General features: G+C 32.1%; 2 long non-coding RNA genes across 3 annotated transcripts; both read right to left on the bottom strand.

The window, feature by feature from the left end:
- Positions 1–8,440: 8,440 nt before the first annotated feature.
- On the bottom strand, positions 8,441–11,939 carry LOC126893243 (uncharacterized). The gene is made up of 2 exons (XR_007701091.1): positions 11,559–11,939; positions 8,441–11,433 (listed from the first exon to the last, which is right to left on the bottom strand). It is a non-coding gene; the product is annotated as an uncharacterized LOC126893243 (long non-coding RNA).
- A 2,002-nt stretch (positions 11,940–13,941) lies between these two features.
- Positions 13,942–16,481, bottom strand: LOC114332782 (uncharacterized). 2 transcript variants are annotated; one of them, XR_007701094.1, is made up of 3 exons: positions 16,165–16,481; positions 15,912–16,106; positions 13,942–14,123 (listed from the first exon to the last, which is right to left on the bottom strand). It is a non-coding gene; the product is annotated as an uncharacterized LOC114332782 (long non-coding RNA). The 2 variants fall into 2 exon arrangements; XR_007701093.1 differs by having other exon boundaries at positions 15,912–16,481.
- Between the last annotated feature and the right edge of the window lie 4,635 nt (positions 16,482–21,116).

Here is a 21,116-nt window from a genome sequence, read left to right as displayed (position 1 = left end):
GTAGATAGTGACCCTGAGAGCACTTGGATCTATCTCAAAAATAAGGTAATCGAGGCTGCAAAAGACTGTGAGGCAGCGGTTTCCACTGGCCGTAAGCCATGGATATCCGATAATACGTGGACTGTGATTCAACGCAGAAAAGAACATAAAACTAGATACGGAACAAACGATGAATACAGAGCGTTATCGAGAGAAATCAGAAAACAGTGCCGCAAAGATAAAGCTGATTACATCTCTCAAATATGCAGAGAGATAGAGGAACATGGCTGTCGAAATGAACCTAGGGACTTATTCCAGAAGATCAAACTCCTTACCAGAGAATTTAAACCTCAAACGTGGTCTGTAATAGATAAGGAAGGTAATTTAAAGACCGATACTGATGAAATATTGGAAACATGGCGAAACTACTGTGGCGAGCTATATAAAAATAACGAGGTATCAGCAGAAAATCAGTGGCCTTCTGACTACCCTAGAGAACCTACTGTCTTACTCGCTGAAGTCAAAGATGCAATTAAATCACTAAAGAGAAATAAATCCCCAGGCATTGATTCAATACCATGTGAAATACTGCAGTTACTAGGTGACAAAGGATTACATATCATCCATTCTATCTGTGTCGCTGTTTGGAATTCAGGAAAATGGCCATCTGATTGGTGTACCTCAATTTATATCCCACTACACAAAAAAGGAACTACTACCAGATGTGAAAACTACCGCACACTGTCACTAATAACACATGCTAGTAAAATCTTGTTGCATATCATCAACAACAGATTAAAAACCTATCTACATTACCAAATACCTCAGGAACAAGCGGGGTTTGTAAAGGGTAAAGGTACAAGGGAACAAGTCCTGAACCTGAGACAACTCATTGAAAAGTCTAGAGAATTTCAAGTACCTATGATTATATGCTTCGTTGACTACCAAAAGGCATTTGATTGTGTAAACTGGATAAATCTGTAGTCAATTTTAATAGAAATGGGCGCACCAATGCACCTGGTGACACTTATTAAAAATCTGTACCAGTCTAATATAGCGACAGTACGACTAGATCAGGAGTTCTCAAACCAATTCAAGACCGAGAGAGGTGTTAGACAAGGATGCGTGTTGTCACCTGACTTATTTAACATTTATGGTGAACATGTCATGAGGATCGTTTTAGAAGGATGGGCCGGTGGAGTAACAGTAGCTAGTAGGAAAATCTCCAATTTAAGATTTGCTGATGACACTACACTTATAGCAGCAAATGAGCAAGAAATGTTTGATCTTCTGCGAAGAGTTGAGTACGAAAGCAATAGAGTTGGTCTGAAAATCAATAAAGCTAAGACAAAAATAATGGTGGTCGACAGATTTGACACTATTCAACTGATTAACATATTACAGGAATACCAGATAGTAAACACCTTTGTCTATCTCGGGTCTAGTATAACTAACGATGGTAACTGTGAAGCAGAAGTTCGGAGACGTATTGGTATGGCAAAAAATGCGATGAGTCGCCTAACTAAAGTTTGGAAAGACAGATCTATCTCTCAAAATATCAAGATGAGACTGGTGAATGCCCTTGTATTCTCAATATTTCTATACCGAGCAGAGACTTGGACTCTTCGCGCATGCGAGCGCCAAAAAATTGATGCCTTTGAGATGTGGTGCTGGAGAAGAATGCTGCGCATACCTTGGACAGCTCATAGGACAAACGTTTCCATTCTAAACCAACTTAATATTAAAAAAAGGCTGTCCACAATATGTCTGCAACGAATTCTGCAATTCTTTGGTCACGTGGTTAGCAGAGGTGACGACAGTTTGGAGAGATTAATTGTTTCTGGAAACGTTCCGGGGAGAAGATCAAGAGGACGATCACCAACTAGATGGTCTGACCAAATAAAGCATTCAGCTGGAAACTCATTCTGCGAAGCTCTTAGAGCAGCTGAAGATAGAGACCAATGGAGAAACATTGTTAGGAATATTGGAAGAAATCACGATCCTCAGTAATGGGGAAACGACAGGAGAGAGAGCCAGTGCTTGCTCGAAGATATCTGAACATATGTTCAGAGTACATATTAAATAACACCGGGAACAGAATGCATCCTTGTCTCTCTCCTCTATCTATGATGATTGCCTCTGTCAACTGGGCATCCACTTTATAATGTGGGCAGTTTGGTTGTAATAGAAATTATCCTACATGATTCTTAAGTCTCTATCATCTAAGCCCGCTTCTTTGAAGATGGTTGGATGGAACACATCACAGTTGACATCCCTGCACCTCTGCATAAGCACTTGGATAGCGAATAGAGCCTCTCGGATGCTTAAGGCATCACGAAATCAAAACTGGGTCATTGATATATATACTTGTTCTTAATTTCGAAAGATTCTTTCGCTTATTTGTATATTACTTCCTTTAATTTTTTTCTATTTTTCATCTAGTGAGCCCCCTTTTTAATCTTTTCAGATTTCCGTGTTTTTGTTTATTTTATTCTATATCTGGTCTTTCTATTATTTCCGCTATTACTAGTCTATGTTGTGTATTCAGTTCCCATGTGCTGTTTCCTACATTCATACTATTGGCAATACAGAATTGGATCATCTCCATTTCTATTTCTATCCATTTCTCCGTATTCTTCCATGCATCCATGTGCTTTGTTTATATCATTTTTTGACTTCGCGTTCCTCTTCTTCTTCTTAAGGTGCCGAGACCGCTTGTTAATCGTTGGCTCATGTTGCCCAGCGTATTAACAAGTATTGTCTTATTTACAGCCGCACGAAATAGTTCAGTGCTAGTTTTCCCAAACCATTGGCGTAGGTTTTTAAGCCAAGAAGTTGTACGGTGGCCCACACTTCTTTTCCCTATTATTGTACCTTGCATGACAAGGTCAAGTATGTAATATTTTTCTGGGTGACGCATTATATGACCAAAGTATTCCAATTTACGCCTTTTAACCGTGTTCACTACTTCACAACTTTTATTCAAACGTTGCAAAACCCTTTCGTTTGCGACTCTTTCTACCCACCTGATCTTCAGAATACGGCGGTAGACCCACATCTCAAATGCTTCTAGGTTCTTCAAAAGCGATTCTGTCAGAGCCCATGCTTCAACCCCGTAAAATAGTACTGGGAATATATAACATTGAACCATTCCTACGCAAAGTTCCAAATTGAGATCATGTCTGCAAAGGATTTTCATAAAAGTTGTTCTTTCTTTGGCAATTCTAGTTTTTATTTCTGTACTAGGGTTCCAGCTTTCATTAATATGAGTACCGATATACAAGATAACTTACGCGTTCAAAAGAGTCATTACTAATTGTTACGTTATAGTTATTATTATTTACGGTTGCCTGTTTAATAACCATATTCTTTGTTTTTCTTGCGTTGAGTTTGAGTCCATATATCGCCACCATTCGGTTCAATAACGCTTGAAGATGTTCAGTTGATTCTGTCACTAACAATGACAAGAATCTACAGGTCGAGCAAGTCTCGTAAATTTCACGATTGCGAGCCACGCTTCACGCAACCGTGTTTGCGTACTTGTGTTTCGAGTTGCGTGGTCGTGCGGAGTTATATTTACCAATTCGCGCAATCGTACTTGAGACGCTGTGTTAGGTGAGGTGTTTGAAAATTACTAGAGTCTGTAGCACGAAAAAAGAAATTTCGCAAGGCTATGATTGGCCACAAATTTTAGGCTTGCGATTGGTCAAGAAGCGACCATGTCAACTTGTCATAACTATAACCTCAGAAATTTATCGGTATATTTTAAATTTATAAGGGGTTTATGCCTTTATGGTTTATCTTATTATTATACACGTGGAAACCGATATTCGTTCACAAGTTCACATGATTTTTCAGTTCTAGTGAAATTAGAATAATTGGCTTCTCTCGTAAATATATTTTCTGTTAGAATGGATTCCAAGGACCTATTTATGAATAAGCCAAATTTGGATCAGAAATATTATGTGCTAAACTTTATTGCAGTTTCTTTTATGTGTTTGACCAGCTTAAAAATTCATCAATTTGAACACCTAAAAACATTGTATGATCAGTTACTTCAAGGTTCATATTGTTTAGTTCAACAGTTTGTGGTTTTTCATGAATGTATATATTAGTGCGGCATTAGGCAAACTAGACACTACAAATAAGTTTAAAGGTGATGTAAATGATGCATATAGAGCTTTTTGAACTCTGCCTTCTATCATATTGATACAACATGTTCTTTAATATCAAAACGCATAACTAATAATACCAACAGAAATTGGATCAATACTGAAATTCTTCAGCTTAGTAAAAAGCTAAAAGATTTATTTTGACTAACAAATGTTAGTGGTAATCCAGATTTAATGTTTAACTATAAAATACAAAAGGCCAACTTTATCCGTAAGGTAATGGATACAAAACAAGTCTCCTATAGGGCTTTTCATTCACAGTCATTTGTTTCAAGCTTCTGTCATGTGTCACATAATATTAATATATCTACGTCATACGTTATTGGTAATACCAATGATACAAATCAAAGACGTATGTCGTAGATATATTAATATTATGTGACACATGACAGAAGCTCGAAACAAATGACAATCGATGAAAAGCCCTATCAAAGTTATTTCTATAGTGCTATGTATTAAGAGTATGTATAAGTCAAAAATGAAATTTTTTTATTAGGACCTTTCAAAGTCATTTTTACCACTGATAAAATAACTATTACAAATAAATATCAAAATAAGATGTGTCAAAATAAGATCACATCTTATCGTAGTGACAAAAAAAAACAAACCACAAAAAAGAATACATTTATTTTAAATATTAACATTAATATTTTTATTTGTAAAATGTATACACTATGTGTTCTTGATAAACATTAAGTATAATATATTTATATTATTTATTAACATAGTATGTACAGTTACGGCCAGTGAATAGTTTACAGGTTGGCTTATCTAGGAGCCGATTTTTAAAATTTTTACCTCGTTTAAACGCACCTCTTGTGTCAAAGTGACGTTGCCAGTGGTGTACCTAGAATAAGTTGATTAAAATTAAAAAATCAAAATAACAAAAATAAATTTTACAAAATTTATCAAAATGGAAAATATAGAAAGAAGTTTTTTTGAATAAAATGGATTACGGTCTTAATATGGTTTAGTTTCTTATTTTATTATTCAACACTCACGAAATTTTTGACAAGCATTGACTTTTTGAGATTTTTTGACTTTGACATTTATCAAATCCGTACGACGCTGCAATTTTACAGTATTACAATATAAAAATTAAAGTGTAAACTATTCAGTGAACGTAACTGTACATTAGCTGTAATGAGTAGGTAAAATAAGAAGTAAAAAATTGTAATATAATAACCATGTTTCACTAATTAACAATATCTAATATCTCTAATACATTTACTTTTGATTGAGACTGGCTGAATGACTATAGTCCAAGCAAAAAAATATCAAAATGGTGACGAAATATGATTAATAAATTAGTAATTAACTATTTTACTTTCTACTTTGGTAATACCTTATTAATTATACAGGGTGTCCCGAAAAGATTGGTCATAAATTATACCACATTCTGGGGTCAAAAATAGTTCGATTGAACCTAACTTACCTTAGTACAAATGTGCTCATAAAAAAAGTTACAGTCCTTGTAAAGTTACAAAATGAAAATTGATTTTTTTTAATATGTCGAAAACTATTAGAGATTTTTTATTGAAAACGGACATGTATTATTCTTGTGGCAGGAAGATCTTAAAACAAAATTATAGTGAAGTTTGTCCACCCCATAAAAATGTTATGGGGTTTTGTTCCATTAAACCCCCCCGAACTTTTGTGTATGTTCCAATTAATTCATTTTTGTGATACCATTAGTTAAACACAACGTTTTAAAAACTTTTTTGCCTCTTAGTATTTTTTTTTAATATATTTACATAAAAATTTTATGCGGGTTTTGTTCCTTTAAAGCCCCCAAACGTTTGTGTACGTTCCAATTAAACTATTAGTGTGGTACCATTAGTTAAACACAGTGTTTTTAAAACTTTTTTGCCTCTTAGTCTTTTTTTGGCAAGTCACCTTTTATCGAGATGTGGCTTCTTTTTCAAAATATACCTAAAAATGCAAATTATAAATAAATTTTCAGATTATTAACAGGTCTCTTTAATCGTACTTAACCATATACAAATATGTGGTGGATTCGACAAATATTCAAAATATGTCGATAAACACTGGCTTATCGAAAAAGTACTAAGAGGCAAAAAAGTTTTAAAAACATTGTGTTTAACTAATGATATGGGGATTAATACTAAATATATAAAGACTAATAATGGGGATTAAAAGAACAAAACCCCCATAAAGTTTTTATGGGATGCATAAATTTCACTTTAATTTTTTTATAAGATGTTGCTGCTATAAGAATACCACATGTCCATTTTCAATAAAAAATCTCTAAAAGTTTTCGATATACGAAAAAAAAATCGATTTTCATTTTGTAACTTCAAAGGGCTGTAACTTTTTTTGTGTGCACTATTGTATATAGATAAGTGAGGTTCAATCAACTTATGATGTACATATATATCTCCAGTTCTGTCTCACATCATCAACCTATCTGTCAAGGATGGCAAGTTTCCAAGTGATATTAAAACGGGAGTAGTTAGTCCAATTTTCAAAAAGGGGGATCCATGTTTGGTTGATAATTACAGGCCAATCACTGTAACAAGTGTACTCTCTAAGATTATCAAAAAGTGTATTTACAATAAAATGTTAAGTTTTCTGAACAAACATTATATCTTAAATAAATGCCAGCATGGGTTTCTTCCTAACAAATCTACAGAAAGTGCTTCTATTTCATTATTTAATTATATCCACGCTGCTTTGGATCGAAAAAGATATGTGGGTGCACTCTTTTTTGACTTAACTAAGGCTTTTGACTCAATTGACATTGACATTATACTGCATAAATTAGAAGCCCTTGGTTTTCGGGCCATTTCTTGAACTGGTTAAGGTCATACTTACAATATCGTAAATTCCTAGTAAAAATCGATAAGAAGTCATCTGTTTTTAATCTTGATCAAAGTGTACCACAGGGCTCCGTATTAGGACCCTTAATATTTCTTTTATATGTCAATAATTTGATAAATTTTATATGTGGAAATGCAGATAGATTATTAAGGAAGCCGACCATGCATAGGGATAAGGCAAAGAGAATGATGAATGATGAATTTGATAAATTTTTTAACTGCAGATCATACAGTTCTCTATGCAGATGATTCAACAATTATTGTAGTTGACTCATCAACTGAAGTCGGAACTCATATCCAAAATGAACTTGGTAGCACAGGAATTTACAACCTGGTGTAAAAGGAACTCTTTAATGGTATATGCAAAGAAAACTATTTGTATGCAGTGCTACTCGTGCAGTTAGCCATCCCATGATTATAAGATCACAGTTAGTTCTGAGGAAATACCTTTTAGTGATACATTATTTCTTGGTAGCATTCTAGAAAGTAATATGACAAGGGATGAAAACGTTACTAAAGTCTGCAAAAAAATGAAGGTTAGTATGCGATCCTTCAGTTGAAAACTCTATTTAATACCAATCAATTGATAAGTGTGTACTATGCATTGGTTTACTCATATAATATATGAGTCATATTATAGCCTATAATGTTGTCTTGTAGGGAAACTCTTCTAGAGTTTTTGTAACTAAAAAGAGAATTATTAGATTGATATTTAATATCTATCGATAATAGACAATCATGTCGTAAATATTTTATTGATCACAGACTGACTTTCCATGCTTTATACATTTATAAGTGCATTATTCATGTTAAAACTATATTTCAAAATTTTACTCTCAACTCTGACTATCATGATTACCCGACAAGGCACGGGAGGATGATAAGCGTATGTAAACATTCCACAACTCTTTTTGAAACTAGTCCTGATTTTACAGGATCTAAATTTTACAATTGTTTGCCACTTGATATGAGAAATGAAAATAATATTCAAAAATAAATTAAAAACATGCTTGATAGAATTATGTGTTTACAACCTAAATGATTACTTTGACTTAATAAAAGACTACAAGGAATGGGGACCGACGGGTTCAGAGACACTCTATATTGCATATCTTTTTTTATTAATTTATAGTTTGTTGATTATGTTTTATATAACTGTCCTGTATGACTTGTTGATTATGTTCTATGTAACTACATATATGGCTTGTCCTATACTGCCGTGCTTAGAGAAAACGCTGTATCTGCAAAAATTAAATTTTTACTTCTTTCTAACCCAAATGTGCATATATGTCTTATTTGCTTACTAAAAATGACGTAAGTTAAACCAAAACCCATTAAACACACCGCATCTTATGCCGTATCTTGTGTAAATGTATACGAATACTTTAACAAAAATCGATTTTACTCATATGTGATGTCTCCGCAGATACAGTGTTTTCGCTAAGCACGGCAGTATATCACACTATCATCTAAATGAATTAATAAAGATATTCTATTCTATAAACAGTGTTACATTTGCTTTTGTTCATTGTAACACAAATTTATTATGTGGGAACCAATCTTTAGTTTTCGTAAACAAATCTTTAAAATTTTCTATTGCTTTCTAGTTACGTTTCTTTATGAGTGTTTCCATGTTTTCTGTATCTGGTCTTATAGCATCTTCAAAGTATTTTAATTGTTGGACCTGGTGGTTTGTTAAATTTGAGTTTGATCACCAGTCTGACTTAATTTTCAAGTATATCAGGTTTTTTTTCTGTTTTGTTAGGGGTTTAGTGAACGAGTTCCTAGAGTTGTTCATCTTTATATAGATCCCTGCTTCTCTATTAGTTCTCAGTATTCCTGTGTATTCTCCAATAGATATGCTCTTTCATTCTCTACTCATTCTATATAATATTTCAAAATATACTTGAGATGTACTTTTTGTAAATTTTGTAAAATAAAATAAATTTGTTTTTAGATAAGTATGTGCTTTTATTTCATAAAATTTATACATAAAATAATATTTTTAACTATGGAAAATAGTGCTCTAATACACATATAATCTACAAGCTACACAAAACCCCTGGTCATATTATATTATTTAAATATGTTATTAGTTGGAAATTATAATATTTATTCAAAACATGAGAACAGCTAGTACTGCCACGATTATTGTAATTCTGTATGTATGAAATACAGTAATAGCTGCCAAATATACAAAATGAAGGATGTACTGCAACAAATCTACATGAAGCTTTTAATTTAATAAAGTTTATGTAGTGGAAGATAGCTGTCAAACCTCAATTCGTTTGGTTCAAGAAAAGAATAAACATGTTGGAAGAACAACCTGTCCTTAATCTTTAACTCATAGAGTGGAAAAATAGCTACGCATCACTCTAGATCTAGACAAAGTGTGTGTATGTGTGTGCGGAACACTAAGAATTTGACTGAATATTACATTTGGCATTTTTCCAATTAAAAGAGATACATCAGATAGTAGTCATGTCTTGAAAAAATTGTGTCTTCTATGATAATAATTGAATCCTATGCTGGAACAATGTTTGCGTAACCACAATAGTTGTATTTTGGTTTTCCAGGAACAAAGTTCTATATGTGCAAAATAATGTACTGCCGAGCATTGGGAATATTAAGACTTTACTTGATGCATCCTAAAATCTATCATGTTATCCTCATAAAGTTGCTTTTTTCAAATCATTACTACTTGCATGTTTTTCAAAAGTTGTAGACAAAATCTGATTTGGCATTTACAACATTGTTCCTGCATAGGAAAAAAAATTGAAATTGAACTAATTTGGTAACACTTATTATATTCAAAGTTTTGTCTTACTATATTATACAAGAGGAAATATCTGCATCTAATAATAACAATAAAGGTCTGCATTTTTTGTTCAAATTCAAACAATACACAAAATATAACATGATATAATATAATCATATATCGTCGGCCTCAGTGCCAAATCTTGTACATATGTGCATGTTGTGAGATTTTTCAGGAAATGAAAAAAACTCTTATATATTTTTTATCTTTATCAGAATTAATATCATTTTGCCGAAATGTGTTAAAAAGTACTATACTCTTTAAATTTAGAAATAATATTAAGAAGATTATATCAGTATTATGTGTTGTAATTATAAATAAAAAAATAGTGGATTTTGTCAATAATGTACATATGAGGTTTGGCTCTGACAATGACGATATACCTCTATGCACAAAATACTAAAAAAATGCTGAAGATCAGTTGGTACCGATTTCAAGAAATCAGCACCTAGACTTTTCATCTTAAGCAAGAGAAAAAAAGCACAAATTGAGCATTTTTAGATTAATACATCAATAAAAGTAGCAACATTAAATCTTCAAATTTACAAGGGTCTACACAACCTACCTGTATATTTGGCTAAATATCGTTACATAATTTGTAGCATCATCCCATAAGCGCAATGTAAATATGAATGCAAAGATTGCATTTATCTCAAAACTTCGTTTTTTGCAGTTAGGCCACTGTTGCTCGGTGCCCCTTATGTCAGTTCTATAAACAGCGATGAGTGCGCTAATAAATTAAGTTGTGAGATAAAAAGAAATAAAACTAGTGTAGGTGGGAAATTTAGTGATACAAACCTATACATTTATATTATATTTATTGTTTTCCACCTTTAGATGTATCGGACGAGTTTGGCAACTGCCACTGTGACAGTTTTAGTTGAAATACTCATCTGATACGTCAAAGGTGGGAAACAATAAGTAGAATGTAAACTTATAAGTTTTTATCGCTAAATCTACCACCTCCACTAGTTTCATTTCTGTTTATCTCACAACTTAATATTTTCCACCTTTGCGGTATTTTGCCGGTTATTAGGGCGCTAATCACTGTATAACTTTTTTAAAAAGATATGTTGGTAGTGAGTTTTTGATAATTTTGTGGAACAGACAAGCAGCATGTAGAAATCTTCTCTTTTCCACGCTCAACCATTTTACATGTTTTAACTTTGTGACAAATAGGCTGGTGTCTTTTGAACCCCCCGAATTCTTCCTCTGTCATCTGATCGAATACAATGTCCATATGGGCCATTCCACGAATATACGTCTGTTCTAGACCATCACGACAACGAATATTTTAGTGTGCAACATAAGAAGTACGAAACTAAATTGCAAATTACATTCTTCTTTATTGGAATAATTTTTACAGCCATTTACTTTCGTACTTCTTATGTTGCACACTAAAATATTCGTTGTCGCAATGGTCTAGAACAGACGCGTTCGTGGAATGGCCCATACACAACATCACCATAGTTAAATTTTGATAGGACTAAACTTTCGCACAGTTTACTTTGTATGACTGACAGCAGCGATTATGATTGTTCGATGCAGCAAAATTGTTCTTAAACATCGCCAACTTTTGATGAACTATCTTCTCATATTCAGTGATATTTTATTCATTGTGTTTCTAAAAATAGTATATCTGATTAGAAAATTAACATTTCTGTAGCAATTTCTGTATTTCAAGCAATTATTTTTTAATGTGACAGGCTTTATAGATTCTTTATACCTCTAAAATATGTCATTACTTACCAGTAAAATGTTATCTATCTATGCCCTCAGTTTCATTTATTTTGCTTTCAGACATGCAGCTCTTGGATTCTCAAGATTTTACATCTCATTTTACATTTTCTCTTTAAATATGTTACATCTTTCTAAAGCATATATTTCTTTAGGAAATTATAAATCATTATAATTACATAATATTATTATTATTGTTCTATATTTTGTTTATTTTTATTGGATATTGCACAGACATTAAAACAACAAACAACGGTCAAGGTCAACTAAAATTTAAATTCTAGGTTATATCTTATGATCACAGTCAGCTTTCTAACCAATCGCAAGCCGGGATTTTGTGGCCAATCATAGCCTTGCGAAATTTCTTTTTGTTTGGTGCTACAGACTCTAGTTTTGAAAATTTGTGTAACTTGATTGCTTGATTCTGTGGTGTGAAGGTGGTTAAACTTTTGTTTTATTTTTTTTTGTTTTGTTTGTTTTTGTTGTTGCGAATATATCGCAGAAAGTTTTTAGATGAAGTAATTGTATGATGAAGATAACACAGAAAATACAAGAGGGCAGCATACTTTGCAAAACAATTGTTACAATTTGAAATCAACAATTTGTTAAGTTGTTGTCTTGCAGGTAAAAAAAGTGACTTTTTAAAAAAATTATATCTTGGAAACTAAAAATTATTTTTATTTATAATTGAAACATGTAAAAGTATAGTACTCTCAAAAAAATTTCAGCCAAAAATATTCATTTTTGTAGAGTTGACTGCAATTTTTCGACAACAGCCCTTTTTTGCAGTGAGCAGCATAACAAGTCCAGTCTCATCTGAAATCAAAATTTCTTGTAGTTTATACCTCTGGCTAGTGAATGAACAAAGGATTTTTTATTAGATGAGGTCATTTTTGTTTTATAAAAAAAAACTACTTTAAAAATGAGAAAAATTGGGGTCAAAAATGTGTTTAAACTTATGTAAAATCTTCAAATTTCATTTTTTTTTAATTCCTTCGTTCATATTCTAGCCAGGGGTATAAACTACAAGAAACTTTTTGATTTCAGATGAGACTGGACTTAGTTATGCTGCCAACACAAAAAAACTTAAACTCTACAAAAATGAATATTTTTGGCTGAAACTTTTTTTGAGACTACCTTAAGTACTATACTTTTACATGTTCCAATTATAAATAAAAATAAATTTTAGTTTTCGAGATATAATTTTTTTAAAAAGTCACTTTTTTTACCCACAAGACCTATGTAACCCCTTAAAAAAATGTTTGGAAGAATATGTTTGATGGCCAAGATGCATACATAATATATTTAGAAGGAAAGTTCCTGATTTCTGTAGTATAATACATAATACCGAAGAGGAAGTAGCCCTAAGCGCCGGACTCCACTTGCGATTTGTAGTTGTGAAGATTGAACACATTCTTTCAAATAGAAGTCAATCCATGACTATTTAGTCACAAATGGATTGACTTGTATTTGAAACAATGTGTTCAATCTTCCTGATTACAAATCGCAAGTGGAGTGCGGCGGTAATAACACCAAAATATTCCATATAGGTCCATAGAAGGTACACAGACATTGAAAAATTCCTGGAATATCCCCGAAAACATGTTCCCTGAACATCCCAGGAAAATCCTGTGTCAGCATTTTAAACATTACCTGAATGTCTTATTGGAACATTCCATGAATGTCCACGAATGTTCTCTGGACATTCAAAATATATTTTGTAGACATTCCCTGGATATACCAGAAATACAGTGATGAGCGCTCTAATAACCGGCAAAATAGCACAAAAGATGTATTAAGTAGTGAGATAAAAAGACATGAAACTAGTCGAGCTGGGAAATTTAGCGATATTAACTTATACATTTAGATTGTATTGATTGTGTACCACCTTCAGACGTATCAGACGAGTTTGGAAACTACCACTGTCACAGTGACAGTTTTAGTTGACATACTCCTCCGATATGTGTAAAGGTGGGATCAATATAACGTAAATGTAAAGGTTAATTTCGCTAAATTTCCCAGCTCGACTAGTTTCATTTCTTTTTATCTCACAACTAAATATGTTGCCCATATTTTGCCGGTTATTAGGGCACTCATCACTGTACATCCTTGCTGATGTGACAATACCTCCTATCTGTTTTTTCATGAGTTTTGTATGAGAGATGGAAAAACATGTTTTAAGGTCACCTCCTGTGTTCATATGTAAGTTTTGACTTGTTTTGTAGTTCATAGATAGTTTAATTTACTACAAAACAAGTCAAAAAATATCATATGAAAACAGGAGGTGACCCTAAGACAAGTTTTTAGTCTCTCTTACAAAACTCATATAAAAACAGATAGGATGTATTATTACATCACTGACGATATGTGGCCATACCAAATAATACATCCTTGATAAATATAAACATTTTTATTGAACAAAATCTTTTCATACATTTTTTTAATGCAATTTACTGATATTCCTAAATATTTCAAAAAAATGTGTCACATTTGCTTTGTAAACCTTTCTTTTGCCTTTCGTAGCCACATATTCCTTTTCCTTCCTGGTTTTTTGTAGACCACTTCTCTCAGCTGATTCTAAAAAAAATAAAATAAATGGTAATTTTTCTATCCTTTACAATTAACAATCAGAAGAAATATTATTTACAGATAATGATATGCATAATAATAATAGGTTTGTTCTAGCATCAGTTTGAAACCATCAGCGAATAGTGGACCAGCGCGAGTAGAGGGGATCGCACTGGTGACTATATTATGTTCGTTTACTGACCAACTGTTTGCTGATGGTTTTTGACTAGTTTGACTGTTTGCTAGAACAAACCTAATAATAATGAATATTTTGTATTTTGACAATGACATCTGCTGTGGAAGTCAAAACATTAATAAAATTATTTTTTCAAGTTAACTTTCACATGCGCGTCTTAAAATTGTACTTTTAATACTTATATCATAAATAACTATTAAAACTATCTTAAGAGGAAACAGTATCGATCAACAGGTAGCGAAAATGTGTTCCAAGATTGCGGCTGTAATTTTGAATATTTTTCAAGATATTTGGCACACATATTCGTAATATAATAAAGAATGGCGGTACAGAGCCCAATTTGAAAAATATATTAATATGTGGAAATTACTCTGTAATTAAATACAATATAAAAAAACGAGCTTGTACCGCCATTAAGAAGAACAAAAAAACACACTTTCTTCAAATACTACAACTTTTTTATCCAATTTTGTGTTATTTTGGAACTACTAAAATTTTTTATTTCATTAGTAGTTCCAAAATTACACAAAATCTAGGCATCGGATAAAAAAGTTTATTTGAAGAAAGTGTATTTTTTTGTTCTTCTTAATGGCGGTACAGGCTCGTTTTTTAAATATTGTATAATTACAGAGTAATTTCCACATATTAATATATTTTTCAAATTGGGCTCTGTACCACCATTCTTTATTATTTTACGCATACGTGTGCCAAATGCCTCGAAAAAATATTCAAAATTACAGTGACAATCTTGGAACACGTTTTGGCTACCTGTTTATCGCTACTGTATTACCTTAAAACATTGTAATTTGCTAAACCAGTATATTTTACTCTACTACTACTCTACTAGCTACCTCATTTTCCACTGTTTCTAAAGACTTGTTTACATGGGTAGAGTTTTGAGGAGAGTAGAGTAGCAGTAGTACTCTACCAAAAATGGCTTGATACCATTCACATGAGGAGAGTACAAGTATAGTACTGATGCTAGTATAGTGAAACCGATTTTTGTATTTTTAAACACTCTTGATTATAAGTGCACCTTAAATTCTTAATTTTTTGCTTAAGCTCGTTTACTCCAAAGCCCCATTTGCCATTCTTTCGACGATTTCATCCTCCGCAGCTTGCTGCAAACTTTTATTTCTGTAGTATACACTACCTAAATTCCATAAACACTGGTATTCGCCGTATTATAGCTCTACAAGTTTTAAAGTTTCATCTTCGGTGAACTTCATTTTCACTATTTACACAAAACACAATTCCAGCCAGAATGACAGCGCCCCCATGTACTCTCCTACCTACTCTATTCTGCCATAATTGAGCGTGTTCCATGGGTAGAGTGTGCAGCCGAGTAGACATTTTGGCAGTAGTGGTGGTCATAGAGTAGTTACTTTGCCATAGGTTGCTAGTCACTCTACTTTAACTCCAACTATACACTCTACCAGCTATTCTACTGTGCTGAGCATTTTTACAGGTAGAGTTACTCTACTCTATCAAGTACTTGCATCATTACTCTACCCGTGTAAACAAGTCTTAAATCTACTGAATGAAAATCTACTTAATCTTAATCTACTCTTAATGAAAAATGTCTAAAATCATTTACCCACCTAGTATTATTGTAGAATTTAAGACAGTCCAGTGCCTTATAAATAATTTCAATATGAATATTTTTTCCTTTAATTCTCCTTTGATACCACTCCATTTTAGATTTTGGGGAACTTATTTCATTGTGTTTATAGCCCATATTTATTGAAGGAACCCAATCTGGAGATTGTTATTATCGATTAAGTCGGCTGGTTTTCCTATAAGATTAAAATGTTAACATCTTCAAAAATCGTTACTGTTGTAATTGTAACTTACCAGATATAAAATGATTACAGCAGACAGGACAGGAAAATTTTCATTTCGCTAGTAAAACCTGTACATTGTATTGCATTTAACCATTGTTGTCTCTCAGATACCTTATTTAGTTCAGTTTAAAAGTGAACTTTATCTTGACTTTATCACAATTACTTTTCACACTTCAAAACACAACACCAATGAAGCATATTATCTTTCTAAATTAATACTTCCAGAGAAAATGTTAAATTAATCTTTGTACAACACAAAATTACAAAGAAATACAACTAAAATTATATAAAACTCATTAAGAACAGATAGAATAAGATTTATCTTTTACACCCAGTAGCCATATTGATTTAATTTTGACAGATATTTAAATTTGGTAAATATAACTCCGCACGACCACGCAACTCGAAACACAAGTACGCAAACATGGTTGCGTGAAGCGTGGCTCGCAATCGTGAAATTTACGAGACTTGCTCGACCTGTAGATTCTTGTCTAACAAGGTGTCATCTGCGTATCTGATATTGTTGTTAGCGTTCCAGTCTCCTATTAATATTCTTTTTTTTTTTTCAATCGTACCTCGTGTGTTTTCTAATTGAGTACTTATAGTCAGAACTTGTCCATTTTGGTATCATCTGATCCCTCAACTGGGACGGATACCTGCATTATGTGTATTTCCCCTTTTATCTCTGAGCTTAATATAATTATTCTTGGTGATATTGCTTCATAGTTTAAAATTTTCATGTTCTACGCCTTATTCTCATGTTCTCTTCTACGCCTTAGTAGTACAGTGGAACCTCGATTATCCGTCTCTCCATTAACCGTCACCTCTGTTAACCGTCAGGGTACATACAGAAGTTGTATTGACTACATAAGCAAAAATTTTGATGTAAAAAAATAAAAAAAAGAAAGTTAATTTGGTTTGTGATGAGGACACAAACGGCTATCCATTGCTGACAGATAAAGAAATCGTTGAAATGGCAACGAAGGCGGACCAGACAGATTCAGAAGCTGACACAGACTTGGAATTTGATTGTGACTATGTTGATGAATCTATTGTAACTGACAAAGATTTGCGTAAATAATCTAGAGAAGCTGCAACGCATATGCAATAATTCATCGAGTGGTATTATCAACAAGAAGAAGCCAATAAAGTAGACTGCATGATCTTATGCCGATTAAGAAATTCAGCCGTCGCAAAATGTGAAGCAACAGTAAAACAAACAAATATTTCAGAATATTTTAAATTGATTCGATTGTACGAACACAAATCCCTCTTATTTTGTCAAACAAACCATACAAATGAAATTTAAGAGTTGTACTATAATTTTTAATTTTTTTAATGTTCTGTTAACCGTCTTTTCGATTATCCGCCATACCCTTGGTCCGGTGCCCTGACGGATAATCGAGGTTCTACTGTATAATGTATAGCTTGTAGGTATCTAATTTTATCCATTTTCCTTTTTTGTTAGTTTCACTTAATCCCATAATACTAACGCTCAGTTTCATAATCAGTTAAAGTGGACTTTAAATTTTAAGTTGGTACCTTTATCAATGCAATTCATATGGGTAAATGTCAACTTTAAAGTGAACTTTAGACTTTAGTTAATGCTCACTTTAAGTTGATTATGAAACCTGGCGTTATTCTATATTTTTCCACTTCAACTATTTATATTTCTTAGTTGTTAGTGATTTCGTAATGATGTTATATTTCAGCATGTTTATATATAGAGTGTTATTTATACTTCATCTCCATTTATTTTCAGGTTTATTGTATTAGTTATTTCCGTGACTTTGTTCGGTATTTTCGTTATTGTTTTCTTTTATTGCGTGAATTACAATATTTCTTTTCGTTATTTCTGATTCCAACTTTTCAATTCTTTTCTCTTGCGATTTCACTTGTTCTCTAATTTTGCAATTTTCTCTCTTAATTTGTTAATTTTCTAGTTGTAGACTAGATTATTTGACATTTTATCTATTTTGTGTTCCATTCTGGTACCTCTTGGTTATATTTGTTTTTGATGTAAGATTTTATCCATTTTGAGCTACATATTTCCATCTTTTTTCATTAAAGTCTTGTATTTGGATTGAACTGAACGAGCTGCTATATGTATTTATGGAAAGGGGTTATCAAAAACAAAACACGGGAAAGTTCAAAAAATATAATTCCCATTCAAAACACACATAGAAGTCAGTAACCCTGTACATATTACACTACTCTTAATTACTAAAATATAATTAATTTGTTTTATAAACAATCGATAAAACATACATATTACACTACCCTTAACTGCTAAAATAATTCATTTGTTTTATAAACAATCAACAAAACATTTTAGTAGATCATACTAAATTTCCTAACTTAAAATACAATAAATAAAATACTTCACTTTTTTAAAGTAGTTGTTTAACACTTTTGAATCACATATATCTTATTTTGTAATTTAGAGCTGCGTATAGATTTGCACCACACAAGTCAACTGACCCTGTCGCCCGTGACAAGGCATCTCGTAACGCGACAGTTCGTAACCCCACAAATGATAACGGACAATTCGTAACGGCGACACTTCGTAACGGTATAATTCGTAACGTAAAAATTGAATTATTCTGTTTATTTTTGTTTACGTGGAAACTAACTTTTATTACAGTTACAATTTGAAATTACGTTTATCAATTTAACGAACCAGCATCAGGATAAACATTTTTGACACATTTCACATTTCTGGGAGAAATATATTTTGAAAATTGTCTTAAAATCAATATAATCTACCTGTAAGAGTAGTTTTACTACTTTAAAGTGATAATTCAGGATAATAAATTAAAAATATATTCTTTAGTTGTCATATTTACAAAAATATATGCAAACATTTGTGAGAAACATATTTAAAAAGAAGTAGTCTTAAAAAGAGTACTATAGTTGAACCAGAGAACTAAAAGAGTCATATTTAGCTGAGCGGGGTACTATTGTACAAGGCATGAAATTCCATAAACAAGAGATCTACCTGTCTTATGAATTGATCCCTTGTTTATATAATTTCACAAATCGAACAATAGCATCCCGCTGAATTGAATATTAATGAAGTCTCTTACTTCTCTAGTTAATGGCTTAGGTATACTACTTTTAGGGTAGGAAATTGTACAAAATACATTCATTGTATATGTACATTCAGTACAGCTAAATTTCCTAAAAAGAACTAAATTTTGACGTTACGAATTATACCGTTACGAATAGTAGAACTGTCGGCGTTACGAAGTATCGCCGTTACAAATTGATGACGTTACAAATTTGTTGCGTTACAAGATGTCACGAGAGTGTCTAGTTTGCTCTTGTGCTGCAAGGTATATGCACCTTAAGGTAACTCAAGAGTTTAAATTAATTAAATGGGTTAACAAACTATTTACAAACAAGTTAAATGAATCTTCCGGAATAAGCAGTCTATATAATATATACACTAACCTATTTTGGCCCGTGTGTATTTTGCCTTGAATATCTGATCTGCACATTAACCACATTTAAAATTAAAACAAATAATTGAACCATTTCTATTACGTATCCTCCAAAAAAATATTCATCTTAATAAACTGCTTAAAATATTATTTGTTTACCTATAAGTAACACCCGTTCATTGCACCAGATGTTTATATTTTTTTGGTAGTAAGTAATATAATTTGATAATTTCTTTTTCACGCAGGTATCTTTAAAAATAAATTTACTACTAGTTTCTTTGTTTCTTTATAGTAGAAGTATGGCCGAACTTATTGCCCAGACTAGAACCTGAGTCATCATATGATATGAGCTAAAAACTGGCGAGTTTTATATTTTGACTTTGATCATCGGACTTTAATGGCACGTTTACTGATGTGCTATGGTTTTCCTATGCTGTCTTTGTTGCATTATGCACATGCGATGGCCTCTCTACTCTCTACGTATAACATATGAAGACATCAGAAAAGGAGTCTGGGTGTATACGTTCAGTTTAAAACAATGCTGGTTACTCTTCTTCGACTTGAGTATGTATATTACGAAATATAAACGGTATAAGCACGTAGCCTATTTGAAATAAAAGAAGAAAATATCACATATACATTTAATCTAAATCATCAATTTCTAGAAGACTAAAATATGCGAAGTGACCCGTACTGCAACAAATAATTATTTACACAAAGCGATAATAAACCAAGTAGTCCAGGGCAATAAGGATTTTCTCAGGACACTCAAAGATCCAGGTAGCTGACTACTTTTTTAGTTATTGTAGATCTATAGGAAGAAAACCTACCTGTTTCCTGCCTAGAGTTCGCGTCCGTTTTTTAATTATTAACAATTTGTTGTAAAAATCGCGATTTTTTCGATTTTTTGCACCCCATTCAAAAGCTAAACAACTGATATAAAACTACAAAATTTAATTTTTTAGAACATTGAAAAACCTTCAAAATGCCGATTTTTGAAAGTTAAAAAGTTAATTTGTTGCTTCGCAAATTGCAAAATAAATGAAAATCGATATTTGTTAATAACTTTTACTAAATTTAACTTAGAATTTTAGGGTTTCACCCAAAGTTGGGTATTTTGGTACTTATCAATCCCTTAAAATTTGAGACTGATCCATTAATTAGTTTAAAAGTTATTCTATTTGTTTATCCCAGAGACATTTATTTTGCAATAACATAAGACAGAAAATAATGAACATTGGGCAATTCTGAGTATGCCAAATGAAAGTATAAGACTGATAGTATCAAAATGTATTAAAAAAAGATAAAAAATTAATCAATATAATCAAAAATCCTAAAGCCAAATTTTTTAAATTTTGTAGTTTATAAACATTTAGAATAATTTAACAAATATTGTCCGTAGGAACAATATTCGGAAAGCTAGAATTTTAACACGAATTTTCAAATAAAAAAATTTAGCCTGGGTTCATTAGGGACAAAGTTAGCCATTTGTTTTTTTTTAATTCACAGCTAATTTGTT

Source organism: Diabrotica virgifera, chromosome 10 (genome assembly GCF_917563875.1).
Source record: "Diabrotica virgifera virgifera chromosome 10, PGI_DIABVI_V3a".
NCBI lineage: Eukaryota > Metazoa > Arthropoda > Insecta > Coleoptera > Chrysomelidae > Diabrotica > Diabrotica virgifera.
This window is presented reverse-complemented; position numbering and strand designations above follow the sequence as displayed.